The 26,678-nt window shown below is 43.5% G+C and overlaps 1 protein-coding gene across 4 annotated transcripts in view; it reads left to right on the forward strand.

Annotated features, from left to right (window-relative positions):
* CREB3L1 (cAMP responsive element binding protein 3 like 1) overlaps window positions 1–26,678 on the forward strand; it is a 134,761-nt gene that overhangs the window by 60,975 nt on the left and 47,108 nt on the right. Inside the window, exon 1 of one of the 4 annotated variants that reach the window (XM_056527649.1) lies at window positions 4,443–4,551. The exons of the other annotated variants lie outside the window; for them this stretch is intronic. The gene's annotated coding sequence lies outside the window, so the exon portion shown is untranslated. Of the gene's footprint in view, window positions 1–4,442; window positions 4,552–26,678 lie in introns of those variants that run through there. 4 annotated transcript variants of the gene reach the window in all.

A 26,678-nucleotide genomic window follows, 5' to 3' on the forward strand; every position in this document is an offset into this window, starting at 1 on the left:
ACATCACGTGCACAGTACTCTCCGCTGACATCTCTGTCCATTTTAGGAACTGTCCAGAGCAGCATATATTTGCTATGTTAAAATGGACAGAGATGTCACCAGAGAGCACTGTGCTCGTGATGTCAGCAGAGAGCTTTGTGTTCCAAAAAGAAAAGAATTTCCTCTGTAGCATTCAGCAGCTAATAAGTACTGGAAGGATTAAGATTTTTTAATAGAAGTAATTTACAAATCTGTTTAACTTTCTGGCACCAGTTGATAAAAAAAAAAAAAAAAAGTTTTCCACCGGAGTACCCCTTTAAACAGATTTGTAAATTACTTCTATTAAAAAATCTTAATCCTTCCAGTAGTTATCAGCTACTGAAGTTGCGATGTACTTTTCCGTCTGACAACAGTGCTCTCTGCAGACACCTCTGCTTGTCTCAGGAACTGTCCAGAGTAGCAGCAAATCCCCATAGCAAACCTCTAATGCTTCGGACAGTTCCTGAGACATACAGAGGTGTCAGCAGAGATCACTGTTGCCAGGCAGAAAGGAACAACTCCACTTCAGCATCTGATAACTACTGGAAGGATTAAGATTTTTTATAGAAGTCATTTGGCAAACCTGTTTAACTTTCTGGAGCCAGTTAATATAAAAAAAAAAAAAAGTTTTTTTCCTGGAATACCCCTTTAATATAGTGTTGTGTGGTATTTGCAAATGAAAGTGGCATCTGTGATGTATTAGCGGCAGTGAGCGGTGACATTTGTCTGATCTCGGTAGCTCCATGGAAATTGACACTCGAGAAGAAGAGAATTATGTGGTTCGACGTTAATGAAAATCACATTGATGTGGCTCGACTGCGCCGACACTTGTGCAGATGTGAGATTCATCAAAACCTGTGCAGATGGAAAAATGGAGCAGTTGCCCATAGCAACTACTCAGATCCCTTTGTATAATTTTTTTGTCGCCTTTTAACCCCTAGAGGATGCAGGACCTACCAGTACTGCCTGGTAGGTGGAGCACAAGGATGTACATGAGTCTCCTCCAGACTATGAAACACGAACATACACTGCGGGTCCTAGCTGCTATCCGCAGCCTGGAACTACCGCTAATGGCGGACAACGGCGGTCAAGCTGATCAATATTAAAGTATAACAGGGTATTTGGGAGACTCATCTGACCATCCGTGGCACGATCACTGGGGTCCAAAGGGTCAAGATGGCGGCTGGAGCCCCTCTCACCTGCATTGGTGCCGCTCCAGCGATCTTCTTCCATTAAAAAAAAAAGAGTTAAATGGGCACTGTCATTAAAACTAATGTTTGCTATTGCTCTCCTTATGGTAAATGAAAAATCTTTCTAATGTACTTTGTTTAAAAAAAATAAAAATGAAGTTTTCTATGTTTAAAAAAGCTGCCACCAGGTGTCTCCCTACTTGTCCACATTTCCCCCCCATCTCTTGCATAGACTTTGGACTCCTGCTGGCCTGGCAGAAGTCCAAAATCAGAAAATGCAGCCTGGAGTGCTGAGGAGGGTGTGTGTGCAGCCTTAGCCAATCATAGCTCATCTCACACTGAACTGCTCTGGGCTGTGTGTAGCAGAGTGAGGGAGGAAGTTCTCCCCTGTATGGCTTCAGATGATGTCACCCCTACTGGGGAACGCCCCCTTCCCAGTCTGTGAATCTGACTGAGCAGAAAATAAAGAGCAATATCAAGGTAGAAAACTAACAAATAATAAAAATAAAGGCAGGGGGTGGTTTATCATGATGGGGGCAGTGAACTGGGAGGATTATAAAATTTAACAAGATCATGAGAGGTTCTCTTTAAGAAAAAGTTTAAATAAAAATAAATATATGAATAAATATACATTATTAGTATTGACACATGTGGGAATGTCCGAACTATTAATATATAATCTTAATTATCCCGTACAGTGAATGTTGTAAATGTTAAAAAATAAAAAAAATGCCGAAATCCAAAAATGACAGATTTTTGGTCACATCACATCCCAGAAAAAAAAAAAGCGAATAAAAAGTGATCAAAGAGTCACATATATGCAAAAGAAGTAGCGATAATACTACAGATTTTGGTTCAAAAAATGATCTGTAAACGGAAAAATGAGAAAGTTAAATGGAGTTATAGGTAAACCTGTTGTATCAGCCGGCAATGCTAATCTGAAAATGGCTTTGGGCAATGGTGGCGGGACCTGACATACCCAGCTTTCCTGCCTCTATGCCCTCTACACTGATGTGTCCACCCACTTCGTGCTCACAAAGGCGTGGGGGGGTCCATCATATGTGTGGGCATATTGGTGCATAGGGGTAAGGGGTACCTTGTTGTAATCCTGTTTCCCCATACTATAACTATTTGTATTGGTTTTAGTGCAGGTGAACCCGGAGTCAGTTTCCCTTTAAAATGCCTTACCATTTTGCATCTTCATCTCCTCTGCAGAATTAAAGGGGTACTCCCCTGGAAAACATTAAAAAAAAATTTATTAACTGGTGCCAGAAAGTTAAACAGATATGTAAATTATATCTATTTAAAAATCTTAAAGGGGTTGTCCAGGGAAAAAAACTTTTTTATATATATATATATATATATATATATATATATATATATATATATATATATATATATATATATATCTCAACTGGCTCCAGAAAGTTAAACAGATTTGTAAATTACTTCTATTAAAAAAATCTTAATCCTTTCAGTACTTATGAGCTTCTGAAGTTAAGGTTGTTCTTTTCTGTCCTCTCTGATGACACCTGTCTCGGGAAACGCCCAGTTTAGAAGCAAATCCCCATAGCAAACCTCTTCTAAACTGGGCGGTTCCCGAGACACGTGTCATCAGAGAGGATTTAGACAGAAAAGAACAACCTTAACTTCAGAAGCTCATAAGTACTGAAAGGATTAAGATTTTTTAAAAGAAGTAATTTACAAATCTGTTTAACTTTCTGGAGCCAGTTGATATATAAAAACGTTTTTTCCTGGAATACCCCTTTAATCCTTCCAGCACTTATCAGCTGCTGTATGCTCCACAAGAAGTTCTTTTCTTTTTGAATTTCCTTTCTGTCTGACCACAGTGCTCTCTGCTGACACCTCTGTCCATTTTAGGAACTGCCTGGAGCAGGATTGGTTTGCATCGGGGATTTGCTCCTATTCTTGACAGTTCCTAAAATGGACAGAGGTGTCAGCAGAGAGCACTGTGGTCAGACAGAAAGGAAATTCAAAAAGAAAAGAACTTCATTTGCATTATAGCAGCTGATAAGTACAGGAAGGATTAAGATTTTTAAATCCGTTTAACTTTCTGGCACCAGTTGATTAAAAAAAATATATATATATTTTCCAGGGGAATTTCCCTGAATACAGAACTACAGTACACCCTAAATCAGTGTTTCCCAACCAGGGTGCCTCCAGCTGTTGCAAAACTACAACTCCCTACATGCCCGGACAGCCTCTGGCTGTCCGGGCATGCTGGGAGTTGTAGTTTTGCAACAGCTGGAGGCACCCTGGCTGTCCAGGCATGCTGGGAGTTGTAGTTTTGCAACAGCTGGAGGCACACTGGCTGTCCAGGCATACTGGGAGTTGTAGTTTTGCAACAGCTGGAGGCACCCTGGCTGTCCAGGCATGCTGGGAGTTGTAGTTTTGCAACAGCTGGAGGCACCCTGGCTGTCCAGGCATGCTGGGAGTTGTAGTTTTGCAACAGCTGGAGGCACCCTGGCTGTCCAGGCATGCTGGGAGTTGTAGTTTTGCAACAGCTGGAGGCACACTGGCTGTCCAGGCATGCTGGGAGTTGTAGTTTTGCAACAGCTGGAGGCATCCTGGTTGGGAAACACTGCCCTAAATACATAGTAGGAAACAGGAGATATTTAGAAGGGAGTATGACTACAGGAGCAGACTACACAGGGTTTGTATGTAGTCTGTAACCATGGAAACTGACAAACATGAGAATGAGAAAGTAGCTGTCAATTAGGTCAATTACCAGCACCCATCTTTTTTTTGGAACTTGATCCTGACTTACCATCAGTTTCCTTTTAGCATACCTTCCATACACCAAGATATAATGTGGTCCTGTGCAGGAGCCATATACGATGCATTTAGAACGTTTTCAGACCCTTTCACTTTTTCCCACATTTTTGTTAAGTTGCGGTGCTGTGCAGGTGTGAGCACAAACGCCCATGGCGCAATTTTGAATTAGGGGTTTGTGTATAGAGTTGGGTGTTAGGGTTCAGGTGTAGGGTATAGTTACCATTAAGCCTAATTAGCACTAGGTGGGCAGAATGGGGGAGATTTATAAAAACCTGTCCAGAGGAAAAGTTGCCCAGTTGCCCATAGCAACCAATCAGATCACTACTTTCATTTCGCAGAGGCCTTGTTAAAAATGAAAGAAGCAATTTGATTGGTTGCTATGGGCAACTGCACCACTCTTCCTCTGCACAGGTTTTGATAAATCTCCCCCTGTATGTTTAATAATAGTGTTCGGGAAAGGGGAGTAATAGACCTCACATTGAGAAAACTATCCATAGAGCAGAATAATATTTACGGAAGCAGCGAGGAGTCCTGAGCATCTGTGGAGGTGATGTATGAATACATTGGTGACAGGACAACACTGTGGTGTGTTTGTTAGTGCGGATACACTGGTTGCTTTTTTTTCCCCCCGTAATATATATATATATATATATATAGAAAAAGAATAAGTCAGCCAGCACTTTAGTTGATACCAAACTATTATATGGACCTGGCCTACAGGTGCACGCTACTAGGCTAGATATACAGCAACAGAAGAATGCAGCAGCACACTGCCAGCACAAGGATATAGATGAAACATGAAAATGCAGTTAAAACATGGAGAGCTATACAGCTATGGTGTAATAGATGCAAATGTGAAACTATGAAATAGTGAGGCACTTAGCTCGCAAATTTGTCTCCGCCGGCGGTCAAATAGCTTGGACCGTCCCACCGCGATAAGGTGACCTCATTGGGACGGACCCTACACTGTGAATATGCCTCTGTGTGAACAGTTCAGTAAGCATGGCAGGGTCTGGAACATCCAAGACACCTTATATACACACCTGATAGAGGTGGGTGGGGTGCAAGGCCAACATGGAGGTAGCATACCTCCAACATACGGGGGAGTGGCTACCTCCATGTTGGTCTTGCACCCCACCCACCTCTATCAGGTGTGTATATAAGGTGTCTTGGATGTTCCAGATCCTGCCATGCTTACTGAACTGTTCACACAGAGGCATATTCACAGTGTAGGGTCCATCCCAATGAGGCCACCTTATCGCGGTGGGACGGTCCAAGCTATTTGACCGCCGGCGGAGACAAATTTGCGAGCTAAGTGCCTCACTATTTCATAGTTTCACATTTGCATCTATTACACCATAGCTGTATAGCTCTCCATGTTTTAACTGCATATTCATGTTTCACCTATATCCTTGTGCTGGCAGTGTGCTGCTGTATTCTTCTGTTACTGTATATATATATATATAGCAAGGAAGGCTGCAGCACACCAGAATGAACGGTGAAAGAACAAGGGCCATGATTTATCAAACTGTGTGAGAGAAAAAGTGGAGTGATTTCCCAACAGGTGATCACATTAACATTTCTTAAAGCAATAACACTCTTAGGGTACGTTTACATGGGCGGATTTTTTTGCGGGGTTTCCGCTGCATATTTGAAAGGGGGTGGGCTCTTCTCGGCCGTCCGCAGCAGAATTTACGCCGCGGAAAATCCGCTGCAAGCCCCATTGAAATCAGTAGGGACTGCGGCGGATTTTCCGCGGCCTAAATTCCACCGCGGAAAATCTGCTGCGGACAGCCAAGAAGAGCCCGCCCCCTTTCAAATACGCAGCGGAAAACCCGCAAAAAAATCCGCTCGTGTGAATGTACCCTTATATACATTTTACAGTATAACACATGGCAGAAAATGTATATACATAAGGGGACAGGTGTCGGGGGCCCCGGAGACACTGCAGGGAGGTAGCAATGGTACAGGGGTTTAACTCCTGTACTGGGCCACCACAATAAAATGGATGATTTATGGGTCAAAAAACAAATAAAAATACTATGTATGAACTTGGTCTGTAAGTCTTCTGTGAGTAGGGACCTGGTTAGGATACCTCTTATAGCTCTCATACAAGTCTATCTCTGTGTCACTTTTTCCCATAACTATTCTATATATGTATATATAAAAATTGGATATATATTTGCTAATTCTGTCTATGTATCCCAGCATGGCCCCCTCCCAACTCTGTTTTTTCTCTCATTTCCTCCCCCACAATTGACATTTTCCATCCTGGTTCACATATCCTGGAGCCTTCGAAGGGACTGAACCGTCCTCTTGATTAAATGCAAACACCAGGCGCAGGCGAGGGCCGGGCGCTGCAGTGTGGGAAGTGGGCGCAGTGTGCGATCTCATCAGGAACTGATTAACAGGTGCATTTACCATCATGTTTACATGGGCCGTCTCGCTGCACGGCAAAGTGTGAGGACCGACTGAAAGGATAAACTTTCCAATAAACTAAGCTCATTCGCCTTATCATAACATCTGAGGCCACCTACTCATCGTACCTGTTGGCTCATTTTTTATTGTCTTGAAATTTTGGTGGGGCATTCATATGGGGTTGCTCCCCCCTTTCCAGTTATAACAGCTTCCACTTTTCTCTAAAGACTTTCTACAAGATTTTGAAGGTTTATACCATAAGAGACTATAGAGCAGTGGTTCTTAACCTGGGTTCGATCGAACCCCAGGGGTTCGGTGAGTCAGTCCTGGGGGTTCGGCAGGGGAGGTCGCAACAGGACAGGCAAACCAAGCAATTGCTTGGGGCCCCGAGCAGAGCCGGTGTTTGCCCGTCCTGTAGCGATGGGGCAATTCCCCCCCCCCCCCCATCACTATTAACTCCCTGTGGCCCCGCGTTAAGTTAAAAAACGCAGGGACATAGCGCACCCTGGGACGTCACTGACGTCCCGTGCGTGTGCCCATGGAAACGATGGCGCCGAGGACCGGAGGATAGAGAAGGAGGAAGACGCACGGTGGCCAGCTTGGTAAGTGACCAGCGACACGTCATCTTTGGTGCTCCGACCACCGGTCCCGGGACCTACTGCTATAGCCGGAGCAGTGGTCGGAGCACTGAAGTGGGCAGTACACAGACATACAGAGGCTGTATGTCTGTGGGGGAACACTGCCTACATCAGTGGTCTTCAACCTGTGGACCTCCAGATGTTGCAAAACTACAACTCCCAGCATGCCCGGACAGCCAATGGCTGTCCGGGCATGCTGGGAGTTGTAGTTTTGCATCATCTGGAGGTCCGCAGGTTGAAGACCACTGGCCTACATAATGTGGGGGAACACTGCCTGCCTAATATGGGGGAACGCTGCATGCCTAATGTGGGGGAACACTGCCTGCCTAATGTGGGGGAACTCTGCCTGCCCAATGTGGGGGAACTCTGCCTGCCCAATGTGGGGGAACACTGCCTGTCTATTGTGGGGGAACTCTGTCTGCCTAATGTGGGGGCACTCTGCCTGCCTAATGTGGGGGGAACTGTCTGTTTAATGTAGGGGGAACACTGCCTGCCTAATGTGGGGGAACACTGCCTGCCTAATGTGGGGGAACTCTGCCTGCATAATGTGGGGGAACTCTGCCTGCCTAATGTGGGGGAACTCTGCCTGCATAATGTGGGGGAACTCTGCCTGCCTAATGTGGGGGAACACTGCCTGTCTAATGTGGGGGAACTCTGTCTGCCTAATGTGGGGGCACTCTGCCTGCCTAATGTGGGGGGAACTGTCTGTTTAATGTGGGGGGAACACTGCCTGCCTAATGTGGCACTTGGCAAGGTAAAGCCGCGCATTTCTGAACTGGTCTCTGAAAGACAACAGCAGAAGTCACACTGATTTGCAGTAAATATTCATTATGTTTTTGTGTGAAGATCATGTTTTCATGGTTTTGTTCTTTGTTCTTAATGGTTTTGTTCATTTTGTGCCCCTATGTATAAATATATACTTAAATATATACCTTCTATGTTTTGAATTTGAAGAAATCATATTGTATTTTTCCAATTAAGAAGGGGTTCGGTAAATGCGCATATGAAACTGGTGGGGTTCAGTACCTCCAACAAGGTTAAGAACCACTGCTATAGAGACAAAAAGACCATTTCAAATAAAATACAATTTTTATTAAAGAGACATATTTAAAATCATTTACAAAATGGAGTTTGGTAAAAAAAAAATCCACAACACAGCACACAGGAGAAAGGTGCTACGTGGCTTAAAGGGGTACTCCGGTGAAAACCTTTTTTCTTTTAAATCAACTGGTGGCAGACAGTTAAACATATTTGTAAATTACTTCTATTAAAAAATCTTAATCCTCCCAGTACTTATTAGCTGCTGAATGCTACAGAGGAAATTCCTTTCTTTTTGGAACACTGATGACATCACGAGCACAGTGCTCTCTGCTGACATCTCTGTCCATTTTAGCAACCGTGCATAGCAGATGTATGCTAAGGGCAGCATGGTGGCTCAGTGGTTAGCACTGCTGCCTTGCAGTGCTGGGGCCTTGGGTTCAAATCCCACTAAGAACAACAATAAATAAATAAAGACTTATTATTATTATTATAATAACATCAGCAGAGAGCACTGTGCTCATGATGTCATCAGAGAGCATTCCAAAAAGAAAATAATTTCCTCTGTATTCAGCAGCTAATAAGTACAGGAAGGATTAAGATTTTTTAATAGAAGTAATTTACAAATCTGTTTAACTTTCCGGAGACAGTTGATTTCAAAGAAAAAAGGTTTTCACCGGAGTACCCCTTTAACTAATATAAGCTGGTGGGGATAGTCAATGCTGTTGGTGCCCAGCCTATGGCTATATCAAAGCTCTATGGGTGTGATGAGTTTATCACCACATTATGCAATCCCCATTCTGAACTCACATAAAAGCAGAGATATCTAAATCAAATATATTTGTCCCAATGACATCAATACCAACACTTACCCATCATAAATAATGACACCGCACTCCTCTGACCTTGATGCAGGTTTCAAGAGGCCTCTTGAGAGAGAACCGAAACGTGCGTCGAGGTCGGAGAGAAGTGGAGGATAGGGCTTTGTGTGTCCACTCGGTTTCTTCCGCACCAGACCCCCTTCTCCGTGCCTTTATGGACCTTGCTGTGTGCACTGGAGCAGAAAAGGGCCAAACCCAAACTGTTCCCACAATGTTGGAAGCTACTATTGTTCAATTTGGTATACTGAAGTATTAAGATTTCCCGAAATGAGAGGCCTGTGTTGACCCCTGAGAAACAACCCCATAGCATTATCCTTTCTCCACCAAACTTTACAGCTGGCACAATGTAGTCAGGCAGGTAACGTTCTCCTGGCATTCACCAAACCCAGACGCATCCATCACACACCACATAGAGAAGTGTGATCCATCACTCCACACAAGACACGTTTCCTCTGCTCCAGCGTTACACCACTCCATTTGGTGCTTGGCATTGCCCTCGGTGATGTAAGGCTGGCATTTAGCTGCTTTGCTATGCTAAACCCATGCCATAAAGCTCCTGATGGGCACAGTTTTTGAGCTCATTTTGATGCCAGATGAGGTTTGGTTTCTGCAGTTATGGAGTCAGCAGAGCGTTTGTGACTTTTCTACACTATTCTGTCAGCGCTCCATGATCTCACGCTGTAACTTTACGTGGTCTCCACTTCGTGGCTGAGTCGCTGTGGTTCCTAATTGCTTCAACTTCTCAGTAATATCAGTCACAGCTGATGGTGGAAGATGTATGAGGGAAGAAGTATAGGACCTGTCTGGTTGCAGTGGTGGTTCCTATTACATAACTGCTTTGGTATCATTGAGCTCTATAGCAGGGGTTCTCAACCGGTGGTACGCCTACCCCTAGGGGTATGCCACAGGCTGTGCGGGGGTACGCAATGCGCTGACAAATACCAGCCATGCATTAGCCATTATTTGTCAGCACATTGCGGGGAATGTAAAGTATCGCGGCTGCAGCTCCGGTTGCGTCTGCTTTACGAGAGCTGCATGGTTGCTGGGGAGACGTGTGACGTCCCCTGACGTCACGTGAAGGTGCCGCAATGCGCAGGAGGACATCACCCTTCTGTGCAGCGCCGAACGGGAGAAATAATGGCACAAGGGCATTAAGATGAAGGGGGAGAGAGGGACAATGGCAAAAGGGGATCAGAGGGAGGGGGGGAATTATGGCACAGGGGGGATTTTTTTCGTGAGTGTCTTTGTTTCTCAATGGTTGAATGTAATATTTCGGCAGGACCCTGCATTCCATTATGCTTGTGCTGTCTTTCGCCTTGTTTCTTTAGTGAGTCCACTTCATGGAGGGATCTGTCTGTTGTCTATGGAGCCAACTCAGGTTCACGTGACACATGTGAGGTCACGGTTTGAGGTCTCGTTTGACATTGAATGTCCAGAAAGATGGTGAACACTTGGGGTCCTAAGCCTCTTGTTCTTTCAGGAACAGTCTTCGCCAGATTCTGCAGCTGAGACGCTGATAAAACATTTTTTAGTTACATCTTTTGGCCGGGGGAGTAGGATTCCCTGTGAGTCATGCAAACACGAAACTGGACCGCGGTCAGAGATCTGTCTGCAACTTAGAAGGAAACAGCTGACATTGTTGTGTGATATACCTGTTACCCGGCGCGATGAAGTGGAAAACGCCATTAGTCATGGGACGGTCGTGCTAATGTTTTTATTTATGCCTTTTTGGAATACTAAATCACATTCTGCATAATAAAGGAAGAATAAAAAACCATACCCAAATGCCTAAAAAACTGATTAGTATTATAAAGGTTATCTGTTTTAGAAAACCTATTGCCAGATACCCTACAAGGGTATAGGGTAGGATGGCATCAAAGAGTGTCTCTTGCTTTGAAGGACCCAACACATTCATGCCTTAAAGGGGTACTCCGCCCCTAGACATCTTGTCCCCTACCCAAAGGATAGGGGATAACATGTCTGATTGGGGGGGGGGGGGGGGCGCCGCTGGGGACCCCCACGACCTCGGCTGCAGCACCCTTGACATCCGGTGCACGGAGCAAACATCCGGATGACTGGTGATGCGGAGCGGAGGCTTGTGGCGTCACGGTTACGCCCCGCTCGTGACGTCATGGCCATGCCCCCTCAATGCAAGTCTCTGGGAGGGGGCGCCCCCCCTTCCATAGACTTGCATTGAGGGGGCGTGGCCGAGACATCACAAGTGGGGCACGGCTGTGACGTCACAAGTCTCCAGCGATGCACCCGACGCTCTAAACGAATGCCGGGTGCAGCAGGGAGATCGCGAGGGTCCCGCCGCTGGATAGGGGATAAGATGTTAGGGGGGGGAATACCCCTTTAAACATACAGATGATTGATTTCAGTGGCCACAGTGTAATGCCTCATTTCTCCTGTGGAGGCACTGTAGAAGAATTAAAAGTTTGGGAAATTCTCTTTCACCGTAAAGCTAATTGCTGGCGGACTCTGGAATTGGACATTTTGAGGCATTGTTTCCCAGCCAGTGTGCCTTTAGCTGTTGCAAAACTACAACTCCCAGGATGTCCAGACAACCTTTGGCTGCAGCCAAGTCCCATTGATTTCAGTGGGATTCTGCTGCACTGTTCACATGGCAGAATTTCCATGCCAGATGTTTCTTGCGCTGAAATTCAGATTCTGGTGTTCGCAGAGAGAATAGTCATGTCTGTTATTTTTTTGCATTGCTGTCTATGAGACGGCGCATTTCCGAGCGGTCCTAGCACTTGCATGTTCTGCTGGTGCTCCAATGTCGGTGGAATGTCTGCTCGAAAATTTTCTTAGGCTATGTTCACATGGCAATGTCCGCATGGAAAATCTCTGTGCGAACATTGCCCCTGAATGCAGAATGCCGGCATAACATGCCGACGCTAGGTCCACTCGGAAATGCGCCGTCTCATAGATGGCAATGTATTCTGTGCATAGTCCACAGAAAGAATAGAAATGTCAGCACAATAGACACCAGAATTTGAATTTCCGCGCCAAGTGTGAACAGTGCAGCAGAATCCCATTGAAATCAATGGGACTCTGCTGCGGAATTCTGCCGTGTGAACATAGCCTCAGTGATGTTCCTTGTCACCAAACATTACGAGACCAGGAAGTACAGGACCTGTTTGCTTACCACCCTCGGTTATAGTCATAGAGACGGGCACTGTGACTCTTTGCCCGTTTCCTGGTGGTTTATTTGTCATAGGTTCAACTTAAACTGGGCAACCGTAACCTGTCTGCAAAGGTCCCGTAGCCCCCTAGTACTGTGTTTCTTAATGTTTCCAAGTCAAGTACCCCATACTCAAAAATATAACATATAAGTACCTTGTGTACGTACGTGGTTTCTCCTCTTTGCCCATATTCACTCTGTGCAGTTTTCTAGATCTACAACCATCTTAGGTCTAGGCTGATTGTCCCCAAAGATTTATGCCCTGGAATCTCTCCACAGCCGACACAACACAGATAGCTGCAATAGACTATGTCATAGACAAAGAATAGCACAAACCACACTATTTCATAAAAGTTCAATTTATTATAGAAGGGGGAAGCCGGGAGGGCAATACCCCATGGTCAGGCCAGACAGAGGGGGTGTGGCTTGCACTTTGAAGTCCTGGAGTAAAAAATTACATGCTTCTGGATTAAAATAATAACATGGTCCTGGCTAAAATAATAATAATATTAAATAAATAAAAAAATGTAAAAAGCCATACTTACCTAGCCTGGCTTCCCCACAGCTCCCGTTTGGCTTTATCTGGCCCCTTGTCTTCCTGCTTCCTAAACAAGTGTTCGGTGCAGGACCTGCCAATAACTGGCTGAGACACCGCTGTGGCCAGTGACTGGCTGAGTGAGCAGGTCCTGCAGCAAGCAGAAAGAAGACTGAAGATTAGGGGACCAGACGGAGCTGAGCTGGAGCTGTGGTGGACCAGCGGGAGACCAGGGCTAGGTCAGTATGGCTTTTTTTTTTCTTACAATTTTTTTTTTTACAAGGTCCAGCACATTGTACATTTTTATGCTGGCACCGAAATACCACTTTAGGTGAGTATAATAAATAGACATTTAATAAAAAGTATGGATTGTGCTACTCCAAGTCAATGAAAAGTATGGATTGTGCTGCTTTGTGTCTGTGATGCAAAACTACAACTCCCAGCATGCCTAGACAGCCTTGGCACGCTGGAAGTTGTAGTTTTGCAACATCTGGAGGTCCACAGTTTGAAGACCACTGCTACCTCCGAGGACACATGGTAAGTATCCACTGAGGTAGACGTACCATAGACGTTAGCCCTTGGCATACTTAGATAGCTGCCCATCTTCTAATAGGGTCTTCCAGTGTCACTTTGCCCCTTCTGTGTCCCTCTCCGTCTCGACTCTAAATTCTTGTGCCCTTTCCCGTATTATATCTGAGGATTTTGCAGCCGTTTCTGCACATTGCTCTGGTTAAATATGTTGGACTTTCTTGGCGTGGAGCAGCTTCCCCTTTGATTTGAAGCCAGTTGGACCCGATGCCGACTCTGCCTCATCTCACTCTCTCCATGTCTCGAGAAATCTTTCCAATTCTTATTACTTTTGAACTCTAGGATATTTTGGTCCTGGAAACCTGTCATTCAAAAGGAGCCTCGAGCCTCCCACCTCAAGCAGACCCATGTGCACTCATGCGTGGAGATGATCCTACAATTATGTCTGCTCAAGTTTAAGTCTATTTAATGATGCCGGCTCTTCCTTGGAAGTTACCCGTCTCAGTGAAGCTTCTACAGAAACATTCCAGCTACAGTGAACTTCTATTGAGCAAAAGCTGAAGTAATAATGACCCCCCCCCCAATAATCCCCTTTACGTCTTAATACTGTATTTTTTTTATTCTAAAAAAAAACGTACCGATGACCTCATTGGTTTATGTTTTTAATAGACATTAGGATAGTAATAGGAAGAGTAATGGAATCATGTGTTGTTATTTATAATGAAATCACTGATGTTCTCCATCTATACGTGTTTTCTAGATGGTAATAACCTAGGTTTTTTTATTCTGTTACTAGCTGAGTTTCCAGCATTGCCCGGTCCTCATATCTTGTCCCAATATCCTGTCCTCATCTTGTCTTCATATCACGTCCTTATATGGTGTCCTCATATCCCAACCTCAAATCCCGACATCATATCCTGTCCTCATATCCCGTCCTCATATGTCATCCTCCTATCCTGTCCTCATATCCCGTCTTCATATCCCGTCCTCATATCCCGTCCTCATATGTCATCCTCCTATCCTGTCCTCATATCCCGTCTTCATATCCCGTCTTCATATCCCGTCCTCATATCCTGTCCTCATATCCTGTCCTCATATCCAGTCCTCATATCCAGTCCTCATATCCTGTCCTCATATCCTGTCCTCATATCCTGTCCTCATATCCAGTCCTCATATCCAGTCCTCATATCCAGTCCTCATATCCTGTCCTCATATCCTGTCCTCATATCCCATGCTAATATCCTGTCCTCATATCCCGTACTCATATCTCTTTCCTCCTATCCCGACCTCATATCCGTCCTCATATCCCATCCTCATATTCGTTCTCATATCCCGTCCTCATATTTTGACCTCGTATCCGTCCTCATAGCCCAATCTCATATATCATCCTCATATCCCATCCCCATATCCCTACCTCATATCCCAACCTCACAACAAGAATATGAAAACAAGCGCTACTGTGTGGGGTATGAGCAAATCAATGAGTATTAGAAATGTATGGTGTTGCCCAAAGTTGGGTATTCAAACGGACGAAGGTCAGCAGACCGAAACACGTGTAGGGGTGGCGGCATCCTGGGACTTGCAGTACTTTCTCTATATTACTGCGGTATGTATATGTTATTTATTTGTCACTATATGATTAATGCTTAGGCCTTATCCTGTTTGCACTTGCACTTTAACTGGAATTGCCAGCATATGTATCTACTGTACCCCCTTGCCTCAGTAATTGTATACATAAATTTAATGAGATTTAGCAGTATTTGCACATTTATTGCCATTGTCCCAGGTATGCCGCCTGTCTGTGCCGTATTCCTCCTTTTTAACATATTGCACTATGTTTTTAATAATATCATTAAATAAAGTTTATATTCTATATTTCACTTATAATTTCTGAGTAGCTCCTTTTTTATTTGGGTTCATCATATCCCAACCTCATATACTGTCCTCATATCCCAACTTCATATCCCATCCTCATATCTCATCCTCATATCCCGTCCTCATATCCTGTCCTCATATTCCGTCCTCATATCTTTCCTCCTATCCCGACCTCATATCCGTTCTCATATCCCTTCCTCATATCCCGTCCTCATATCCGTTCTCATATCCCGTCCTCATATTTTGACCTCATATCCCATCCCCATATCCCGACCTCATCTTCCGTTCTCATATCCCTACCTCATATCCTGTCCTCATATCCCAACCTCATATCTCGTCTTCATATCCCGTCCTCATATTTCGTCTTCATATCCCGTCCTTATATCCTTTCTTCATATCCAATGTTCAAAATTGTGATGAAAAGATTGTAGGCTGAAAATAGAAGTGTGTGTGTTGTTTGCACACCGTTCCAATGCACAATAAAGTGCCAAAATAGAAGGACATGTGGCTTGTGGGAGGGGGTGTGGCTTGTGGGAGGGGGTGTGGCTTGCACATTCACCCGAAGATGCAGACCAGAGCTAGTGTAGCTTGTGATTAATGGGGGCAGCGCTGATCAGCTGATTGAAGGGGTCATGTCTCCTTTATTATTAACTAGACACGGCGCCATACTTTTAGTAGTGGCTGTGCATGGTATTGCAGCTGAGTCTCATCTACTCTGAGCTGCAATACCAGACACAGCCAGAAGAATGCCGCCATGCCTATTAACCAATAATGGGTAGGCGACCTCTCCAGTCAGCTGATCGCACAGGTGCCTTGAGTCAGATTTCCACCAATCTCATGTCGATGGCCTTCACTTTTGTAAAGTATGAGAACCCCTATGATGAATCTCATGCTTGAGATCATTGGGGTTCCCAGCTCACAGATTCCTACCAACTGAGAACCAGTATTATCAGCCAAATCCGTATTCTCAGTCACCATTATCACCCAAATCTCAATAGTAACTAGTGATTGGCCCCTCCTTGTGCCCACCATTCTTCATTGCCTCAAGGTCTGAATGTTGACTTTTGGTAATCGTAACCAAGCAAGGGCGTTGCTGCTTGGAACAGCGCTGTCTCGTGCACAGGTCAGTCCTTTACAAAGGTCCCAAAAGTATGGTAAAACTTTTTTTTGTTTTAAAACAAATTTACAGGCAGAGTTGGGGGCCAATGCATAGTTCTTTTGGGACCCTTGTGCTGGACTGATGTAAAGGAGCAGGACCCAGCCTTGTTGTCGTACGGCCTGTACATGTGGACTGATATTCTGACATCATCCTGCTGGTACAGTCATGCTCCATCAAAAGGAGAAGACATCCTGGTTCTTTGGCTGTACAACAGCTCCAAAATCATAAAACTTACAACTGAGGCATTTCACATTTGGCAGGAGTATTTGTTTTTTTGACAAAAACAATGTTTCTAATTTCAAAAGGTTTTCTGGGAATATACATTATTGGCCTACCCATAAAATAGACCCCTGGGACCCCACTGAATAAAAGAATAAAGGCTCCTGCCAATGTTTTCCCAGGTACAGCGACTCGACCGATAATACAGTGATCCCTCAACTTACAATGGCTTCAACATACAATAGTTTCAACATACAATGGTCTTTTCTGGACCATTGTAAGTTGAAACCAGACTCAACATACAATGCCGTGGACAGTCCAGATCTGTGAAACGCGTCAATGGCTGGAAGATCTGACCAATCAGAATGGGCAATTTACTGGTAAAACACCTGTATTACTGAAGTGTATGCACTGCCTGGTGTCTGGTAGCGCCCCCTACAGTACAGGGAGGTATTACATGTTCTGTACTCTTTACCTGTTCCAGGTTAGCTGCTCCTTTGGACACCAGGTGAGGGCGGCTCCATGTTACTTTTTTAGGACACTGTGTACTGTACAGGACCCTGAAGAAGCTCCTGTCCTCTACATAGACCAGTGTTTCCCAAGCAGGGTGCCCCCAGCTGTTGCAAAACTACAACTCCCAGCATGCCCGGACAGCCGGGAGTTGTAGTTTTGCAACAGCTGGAGGCTCCCTGCTTGAGAAACACTGACATAGACAGTGATTACAGCTCCCAGCAGATCTTTCTTACTTTTATATGTAAGGATTTGCTTTATCTATATTAGTTATCTACTTATTTTTCTTTAACTCTCACTTTTTCCTATTTTTGGATGACATTTTGGGGGCTTCAGAACAGATTACCAGGTTTCCATAGAGTTCTGGTCTCAACATACAATGGTTTCAACATACAATGGTCGTCCCGGAACCAATTAATATTGTAACTTGAGGGACCACTGTATATGCATTTGTTTTTGATGCTGCTGCTCATCCCCAATCCAGTGGGGACAGATTGTCCCGATCACGTATTGATGGCCTGTGGCTAGAAAGTTAAACATATTTGTAAATTACTTCTATTAAAAAATCTTAATCCTTCCTGTACTTATTAGCTGCTGAATACTACAGGGGAAATTCTTTTCTTTTTGGAATGCTCCCTGATGACATCACGAGCACAGTTCTCTCTGCTGACGTTATTATAATAATAATAACGCTTTATTTATTGTTGTCCTTAGTGGGATTTGAACCCAAGTCCCCAGCACTGCAAGGCAGCAGTGCTAACCACTGAGCCACCATGCTGCCCTTAGCATACATCTGCTATGCACGGTTGCTAAAATGGACAGAGATGTCAGCAGAGAGCACTGTGCTCGTGATGTCATCAGTGTTCCAAAAAGAAAGGAATTTCCTCTGTAGCATTCAGCAGCTAATAAGTACTGGAAAGATTTTTTTAATAGAAGTAATTTACAAATATGTTTAACTTTCTGCCACCAGTTGATTTAAAAGAAAAAAGGTTTTCACCGGAGTACCCCTTTAACTATACTCACCCTCCCCATCCTCTGATGGCATCCGTCCCTGTTGCTCTCTACTTCTTCCTGCTTCTGATGACGTGCCCACTCAGCAGAAAGGGCTCTCTAAGCCAATCACTGGCCGTAGCAGTGACCCACCTCAGCCGGTCTCTGCACAAATGGGATGTCATAGGAAGAAGTGGAGAGCACTGCAGACTGGGTGTCATCCAAACAGCAGCAGCAGGGGATTGGGGCAGGTGAGTACTGGATATTTTTTATTTCTGTTCACGGACAAACCCATTTAAGCCTGAAGATTCCTTGGGACCCATATAAAAGAGCCTGCCTCGTTCCTTGGGACCCAAATAATACATCACTCTCTTGATTTCTACCCATATATCTTTTATCAAACCGACAGGTCAAAAACGGGACACTCAGCAGGATCGACCACATTGTCTGGATCCACACTATTGAATTTAGAATTGGCCATGGATCACTGCATAAAGTTGGCCCCACTTGCAGTTCTCTCACTGCTGATACAGGAAAATTGATTTGATTCACCAATGTTTGGGGCATCTGCTAGACAGATGTTTATTACTGATCACATTACAGCCACTCATGTGCAGGGCATAACCGGAAAGCTATTTTCTTAAGTCTTTGGACCAAGTAGCAACGCAATAGACTTTATGACGGGACTACCCAGCGTGCATATGTATGAGAGAGTAGGGATTTGTAGCCGTCAGCCGATTGAACATTCTGTAAGGTATATAGAGTCTTTGGGTTGGTGGTGTTACGGGGTCTTGTTTGGACAACTATATCCTGATTTATGGGTCTTTCTCATTGGGGATCCCGACATTAAAGGGGTACTCCACTGGCCAGCGTTCATTTAGGTCGGAACGTAGCGCGCGCTGCGGGGTTGGCCACGCCCCCTTGTGATGTCACACCACTCCCCCTCAATGCAAGTCTTTGGGAGGGGGCGTGGCTGCTGCCACGCCCCCTCCCATAGACTTGCATTGAGGGGGAGTGGCGTGACATCACAAGGGGACATTGCCGACCCCGCATCACGCACACAGCGTTCCGACCCAAATGAATGCTGGAAAGTGGAGTACCCCTTTAAGAAAAGCTTTTCAATGGGCCATATGCGTAATGCATAGTTGAGTTTCTTCCTCTAAAGACAGAGGTGCATTACCCCTCGATTACATCTATTACGGTCGTAATGTTTACCATGAAAGAGTCAAGTGGCCTCCATACAAATTTAGATGGTCAACTGATCCCACTGACAATTGTATGGCTAGCTTTTTTTGGAGATTATTTATATATATATATATATATATATATATATATATATATATATATATAAATAAATAGGTGTCCATGAGATAATGTGATCCAGGGCGTGCTCTCCACGCCAGATTTTTGGCAGTGAAATTTCCACTGCGGAATATCCGCCACAGACCCCATTTACTTTAAAGGCTCTTTAAATGTTCACATGCCCAAATTTCCGTGGGGAATTCCACGTGGAGATTCCGCAGCAGCAGAGTCCCATTGTTTTCAATGGGATACTGCTGGGCTGTGCACATAGAAGCATTTCCGCGGCACGGAAATTCCAATTCTGGAGACAGCGGGAAGAATAAACATATCTACTCTTTCTGTGGACTTCACCCGGAATGTATTGCCGTCTGTGAGACAGCGCGGAGATTTCCCGGTGTGAACATAGCCTAAATGTTCGCATGGAATTTCTCCTGGTCAATATTCCATATTGTTCATGAGCCCAAAGAGTTTCAAGTACAAGTTATAAGCCTCTTAGTGCAAGCAGTGCCTGTGTCTGTTCACTGACAGCATAGTTGATAATTTTTACTCATATTTATGATCGGGACCTATAAAAAAAAATTAGGGAATTTTATTGACTCTTTTGGGTTTTCCAAGTTTGAGTAAACCTTTTGTGTTACCCACAGCAGAAATCCTCCACCTCAGGCTTTTCACACAGTGTATTTTTGGTCATATTTATAGCCGCAAAATTTCATACAGTTTCATACATTCTGTGTTATTTTATACAGTTTTATACATTCTGTGTTATTTTATACAGTTTTATACATTCTGTATTATTTCCTACAGTTTCATACATTAAGTATTATTTCATACAGTTTCATACATTCTATATTATTTCATACAGTTCATACATTCTGTATTATTTCATACAGTTTTTTACATACGGTATTATTTCATACAGTTTCATACATTCTATATTATTTCATACAGTTCATACATTCTGTATTATTTCATAGTTTTATACATACGGTATTATTTCATACAGTTTCATACATTCTATATTATTTCATACAGTTCATACATTCTGTATTTTATAGTTTTATACATACTGTATTATTTCATACAGTTTTTTACATTATGTATTATTTCTTACAGCTTCATACATACTGTATTCTTTCATTTAGCTTCATACATTTTTTATTATTTCATACAGTTTTATGCATACAGTATTATTTCATACAGTTCATACATACTGTATTCTTTCATTTAGGTTCATACATTCTGTATTTCATACAGTTTTATACATACGGTATTATTTCATACAGTTTTATACCTCGGTTATTATTTCATACAGTTTCATACATACTATATTATTTAATTTAGCTTCATACATTCTTTATTATTACAGTTTTATACATACAGTATTATTTCATACAGTTTTATACATACAGTATTATTTCATACAGTTTCATACATACTGTATTATTTCATACAGTTTTATACATACGGTATTATTTCATACATTCTGTATTATTTCATACAGTTTCATACATTCTGTATTATTTCATACAGTTTTATACATACGGTATTATTTCATACATTCTGTATTATTTCATACAGTTTCATACATTCTGTATTATTTCATACAGTTTTATACATACGGTATTATTTCATACAGTTTTATACATACAGTATTATTTCATACAGTTTCATACATTCTGTATTATTTCATACAGTTTTATACATACGGTATTATTTCATACAGTTTTATACATACGGTATTTCATACAGTTTCATACATTCTGTATTATTTCATACAGTTTTTTCATACAATATGTGCACTATTCCATAGACTTTCCTACAACACATCATTTTACAAAAATACATTGGTAATTTTATGGATGTATTTTTTTTAAAGAAAATATGGCTCGTTTTACACTGTGTGTACACAGCCTAATACCACAGGACACTACACTACTGCTAAGACATGTTTTTGAGTGCTTATCTTCATTTTTTTGTGACTGATAAAACAGATTTCCACCTACCAGAAATAATCCTATAATAATCACGGTAATGATGAGATTATTTATGTAAATGCCGGCTATCAGCTATATCTGCAGAATTATCTGGAAACCTTTTTAGGGCTTAAAGGGAACCTGTCACTAATGGAATCAGTTATATAAGAGCAGGGGGAGCCGAGCAGGCAGATAATAGTAATCTATTGATCTCAATCTCTAATTATCCTGGCTATAGGGATGTGTTCACACGTTCAGGTTTTTTAAGAAGATTTCCATAAAAAAGTTATCCCCTATGCACAAGATAGAGGATAAGTAACTGATCGCGGGGGTCCGATCGCTGGGACCCCCAGCAATCTCCTGAACGTGCCCTGGCGCTCAGTGAGGAGCACATGCTGCAGGTGCCATGTGCTCCATTCATTTCTATGGGAGCGTTGAAAGTTATTGAAAGAGCTTTATTCGTCATTCAGCACAAAGCATGACAGTACAATATACAGCACTCGTTCCCTATACACCGTACCACATGCTGCACTAACACTCCTCGTTCCCTATACACCGTACCACATGCTACACTAACACTCCTCGTTCCCTATACACCGTACCACATGCTACACTAACACTCCGCTCCATTACTCGATATCGAACAAAACAAAGTCGAAAAACAACAACATATTACAGTCTGTGATCAGGGAGGGGCGTGGGAACAATGGGGGTGGGAGTTGAGAGCGTCGAAAAGACCCAAGAACAGCACTACTGTAGACGACACACACTCCTCACTGAGAGAGCCGGGTCCCGCCCTGGAGATCATGGGGGGGACAGCTACTTATCCTCTATGGATAGGGGATAAGTTCATTTTCGCTGGAGTTATCTGTTAATTGCAATTATTGAATGCAAAGCTAGGAACAGATCTGTCTCTTCTCGAATATGAAGCGAGTGCAGGAGCTGTGCTCGCTTCATACACTGCGGGTCTAATAGCAGCCGGCGAGCTCTTCTCAGCTGCTCCAGGGCCGCTCTGGGGATCTTCTTGGCAGACCATACAAACAGATTGCCGATATCACTGATCAGTACTATGCCTCTGCATTCTAAAGATTGCTACAAATCTGTAGAGGCTTAAAAAAAAAAGTGAAAATAAAGTTTAAAAAAAAAGTTTTAGTAAATGTAAATAAGCCCCTCCCCCCAAAAAATTTAAATCATCCCCTTTTCCCATTATACACCAAAAAAGGAAACATATTTGGTAAAGCCGTGTGCAAAAATGTCCCAGTTGTTAAAATATAATGGTAATGATGCCATATGGTGACCGGAATTGTTGATTTTTAGTCACATCACATAAAAGGAATCAAAAGTGAACAAAACGTCACATATACGCAGAAGTGGTCCAATCAAAACTGCAGATCACAGCGCAAAAAAAAGGAGCCCTCACATACAGCAGCGTGTACAGAAAAATTAGAAAGTTATAGAAAATATAGTGTGGGAATAGGGCAATTTTAAACATGCTTATTTTGTAGACCAAAGTTTAAGGATTTTTAAAAGCAGTACAACAATAGAAAAGCATGTAAACATGGGTATGGTTTTATTTGTATTGACCCACATATAAAGAGAACGTTGCGTTAAAACAAAACCCCCTCTTTATAATAATATTTTTTGGGGATGTGCCATACATTTTATGGTAAAATGAAAGGTGTCATAACAAAGTACAATTGGTCATGCAAAAAAAATAAAAAATTATTATAAATTTGGTATCGCTGTAATCGTACTGACACAGACAATAAAACTATAAATGGTGCCCTAAAATGGTACTCTTACATTCTGCAGTGTGCAGCAGAAACCCATTGAAATCAATGGGACTCTGCTGCAGCAGAGTGTCCGTGCGGAATATTTCTGCAGAATTCCACACAGACATTGCGTCATTTGAACTTTTTGTATGCCTTTGTATAAAAATAAAGCATACTCACATGCCCTGATCCCCCCACGGCTGCTCAGATGGCTCCCCACTGCTCTCCCCCCCTTCTTCTTCTGATGACATGCCGACCCTACAAAAACTGCCTGCTCAGCCAATCACTGACCACGGCGGGCTCATACCAGGACAAGGAGAAGTTTCATATACACCAGCTAAGGTCATCATTGCGGATCTGGCCTTTCTAACCCTCAGAAAGCATCTGGGGAAGCAGCAGATTTTATACACCCCATGAACACTCAGGGTCTATTCACATGGCAGAATTTCCGCTTGCGGAATTACGCCTCAAATTAAAGCCTATAAACTTCTATGGGATTCCGCACTCCCATTCACACTTTTGAATTTCCGCTTGTGGAATTCCGCAAGCAGAAATTCAGAAGTGTGAATTGGAGTGCAGAATGCCATAGAAGTCTATGGGCATTAAAGGGATTATCCACCATAAGGTGATTTTAGTACTTACCTGCCAGACAGTAATGGACATGCTTAGGAAGGATCTGCGCTTGTCTTGGGGCTAAATGGCTATGTTGTGAGATTACCATAACGCTGGGGCTAACTTTCTGTGAACTGGTATTTCCTGTTTTCAGTTTTCTTTGCCTACAAATCCCATGATTCAATTTTCCTCCCTCCCACACATCAGCCACCCCACCCATTGAAACATAAATGAGCTGCATCCATTCAAAAGACCTGTGGTTTTCAATAGGGGTGCCTGCAGCTGTTGCATTAGTTGCAGATTGATCTCTCTCCCACCAAGCGATCGCTCCACCCACTGAAGCAGACAGGCTCCCTGTCATCAGCTGACTAGTGATGTCAGGTCTCGGCCAACTTGTAACCTAGGAAAAATCTGAGACAACAGTCATTTTGTATGCTGCTAAAAATAAATATTGAGGGGAAAATCACAGAAGAATTGTGAGAAAACAGTCACACACAGGTACAGACACTATATTATGAACTACACTAACTTTACATAGTGAAATAAAAAAAAATTCTGGAATACCCCTTTAATTTCCGGGTGGGAGCTCTATCTTTAACATATATCATGAGATAAGCTCCTGAGGGGAGATTTATCAAAATCTGTGTAGAGGAAGAGTGGTGCAGTTGCCCATAGCAACCAATCAGATCTCTTCTTTCATTTTTCACAGGCCTCTTTAAAAATGAAAGAAGCGATCTGATTGGTTGCTATGGGCAACTGCACCACTCTTCCTCTACACAGGTTTTGATAAATCTCCCCCTGGTGTATATGTTAAAGGGGTACTTCGGCATTTACAAACTTATCCCCTATTCACAGCATAGGAGGATAAGTGTCTGATTGCAGGGGGTCCCAAAGAACGGGGTCCCTGCTGTATGGCGCACAGGGAAGGCGCCCTCTATGGGAAGGCCGGAGATACACAAGCACTTTACTTGGGTACCTTCTGCACCTTTATAGTGAATGCGTGGAGCGTAGAATCGGGGCCCCATTCTGGAGATCACCCGGGGTCCCAGAAGTCCGACCCCCTACAATCCGATCCTGCGGAAAAAGGATACTTTTTTTTTTTTAAACACTGGAGTACTCCTTTAAATGATTTCCTAGAGCTCCCATTTATCTGTTAGAAGCTTAGGGGGAGATTTATCAAAACCTGTGCAGGGGGACAGTCGATCAGTTGCCCATAGCAACCAATCAGATCGCTTCTTTAATTTTTCAGTGGCCTTTCTAGAATTTAAAGAAGCGATCTGATTGGTTGCTATGGGCAACTGGTCGACTTTTTCCTCTGCACAGGTTTTAATAAATTTCCCCCTTAGGCTACGTCAGTGTTTCCCAATCAGGGTGCCTCCAGCTGTTGCAAAACTACAACTCCCAGCATGCCCGGACAGCCGTTGGCTGTCCGGGCATGCTGGGAGTTGTAGTTTTGCAACAGCTGGAGGCACCCTGGTTGGGAAACACTGGGCTTTGTTCACATAACAGAATGTCCGTGTGCAATTCTGCATAAATATTCTGCACACACATTCCGCTGCAGCCGAGTCCCATTGGTTTGAATGGGATTCTGCTGCACTGTTCTGCCCGGCAGAATTTCCGCAGAAACATCTGGCGTGGAAATTCTGCCGTGTGAACAGTGCAGCAGAATCCCATTCAAACCAATGGGAATGTGTGCACGGAAATTCTGATTCCGGTGTCTATTCTTTATGCGGAGTCCGCAAGTCCGAGCGGTCCTAGCGCCTGCCGGTTGGTCAGATGTGCAGAATGTCCGCACCTGTTTTTCGGGTCCAGATGTTATGGGGTCATATTAGATTTCTTGTCTAATACTTATGTTCTCGGGGAGATAAGTCATCACCAGAGGAGTCCGGTATCGTCTTTTTTCCCTTTCCCCATTGAGAACACGTGCATGCTCGGTCCAGCCAGGTGTGCACGTATATGAGAACAGGAGAGATAACTTTCAAATAAACAGATGTCTGGCTCTCAGATCCGGTACATAGAAACGGAGGACCAGCTCTGTGATGTTCACATGACCTTATAGGGATAATGCGTTCAGGTTGTCATGGGGGGGGGGGGGGGGGGGGCGACAAACTATTTAAAACCCTGTTCGCACTTGGTGGAAGAGATGCTGCACAAAGCCCCCATTTAGTTTATATTTTATGGTGAAATTATTTGAATCCAAGGATCTAATAATCCAGAAAGTCTGATAGTTCAGGGCTAGACCAGAAGTGATACAAATTAGGGAACTAATCTAAATAAATATATAAATATAAATAAAAACAGATTATATGTGAGCATTTCCTAATTGCATTTCATTAACATTTCACTATAAAAGTCTGATAAACTAGAATACCTTATAAATCAGGTCCCATAGATGCCAGATAAGGGTGCTTTTGCTGTTGCAAAACTACAACCCCCAGCATGCCCAGATAGCCAAAAGAGTTGTAGTTTTGCAACAGCTGGAGGCACACTGGTTGGGAAACACTGACCTAAACTGTGGGGTTTAGTGCAACCTTTCCCTTGGAGCAGTGTGTCCCAACGAGGGTGCCTCCAGCTGTTGCACAACTACAACTCCCAGCATACCCGGACAGACAAAGGCTGCCGGGCATGCTGGGAGTTGTAGTTTTGCAACAGCTGGAGGCACCATGCTTGGAAAACACTGGCCTAAACTGTGGGATATAGTGGCAACCTTCCATTGGAGCAGTGGGTCCCAAACAGGGTGCCTCCAGCTGTTGCAAAACTACAACTCCCAGCATGCCCAGACAGCCAAAGGCTGTCTGGGCATGCTGGGAGTTGTAGTTTTGCAACAGCTGGAGGCACCCTGCTTGGAAAACACTGGCCTAAACTGTGGATTATAGTGCAACCTTTCATTGGAGCAGCGATTCCCAAACAGGGTGCCTCCAGCTGTTGCAAAACTACAACTCCCAGCATGCCCAAACATCCTTTGCCAATGTATTACTTTGTATGCCTGGGCAATGTGTTACTTTGTATGCTTGTACAAGTGTTTCCCAAGCAGGTT

Source organism: Hyla sarda, chromosome 6, assembly GCF_029499605.1.
Source record: "Hyla sarda isolate aHylSar1 chromosome 6, aHylSar1.hap1, whole genome shotgun sequence".
NCBI lineage: Eukaryota > Metazoa > Chordata > Amphibia > Anura > Hylidae > Hyla > Hyla sarda.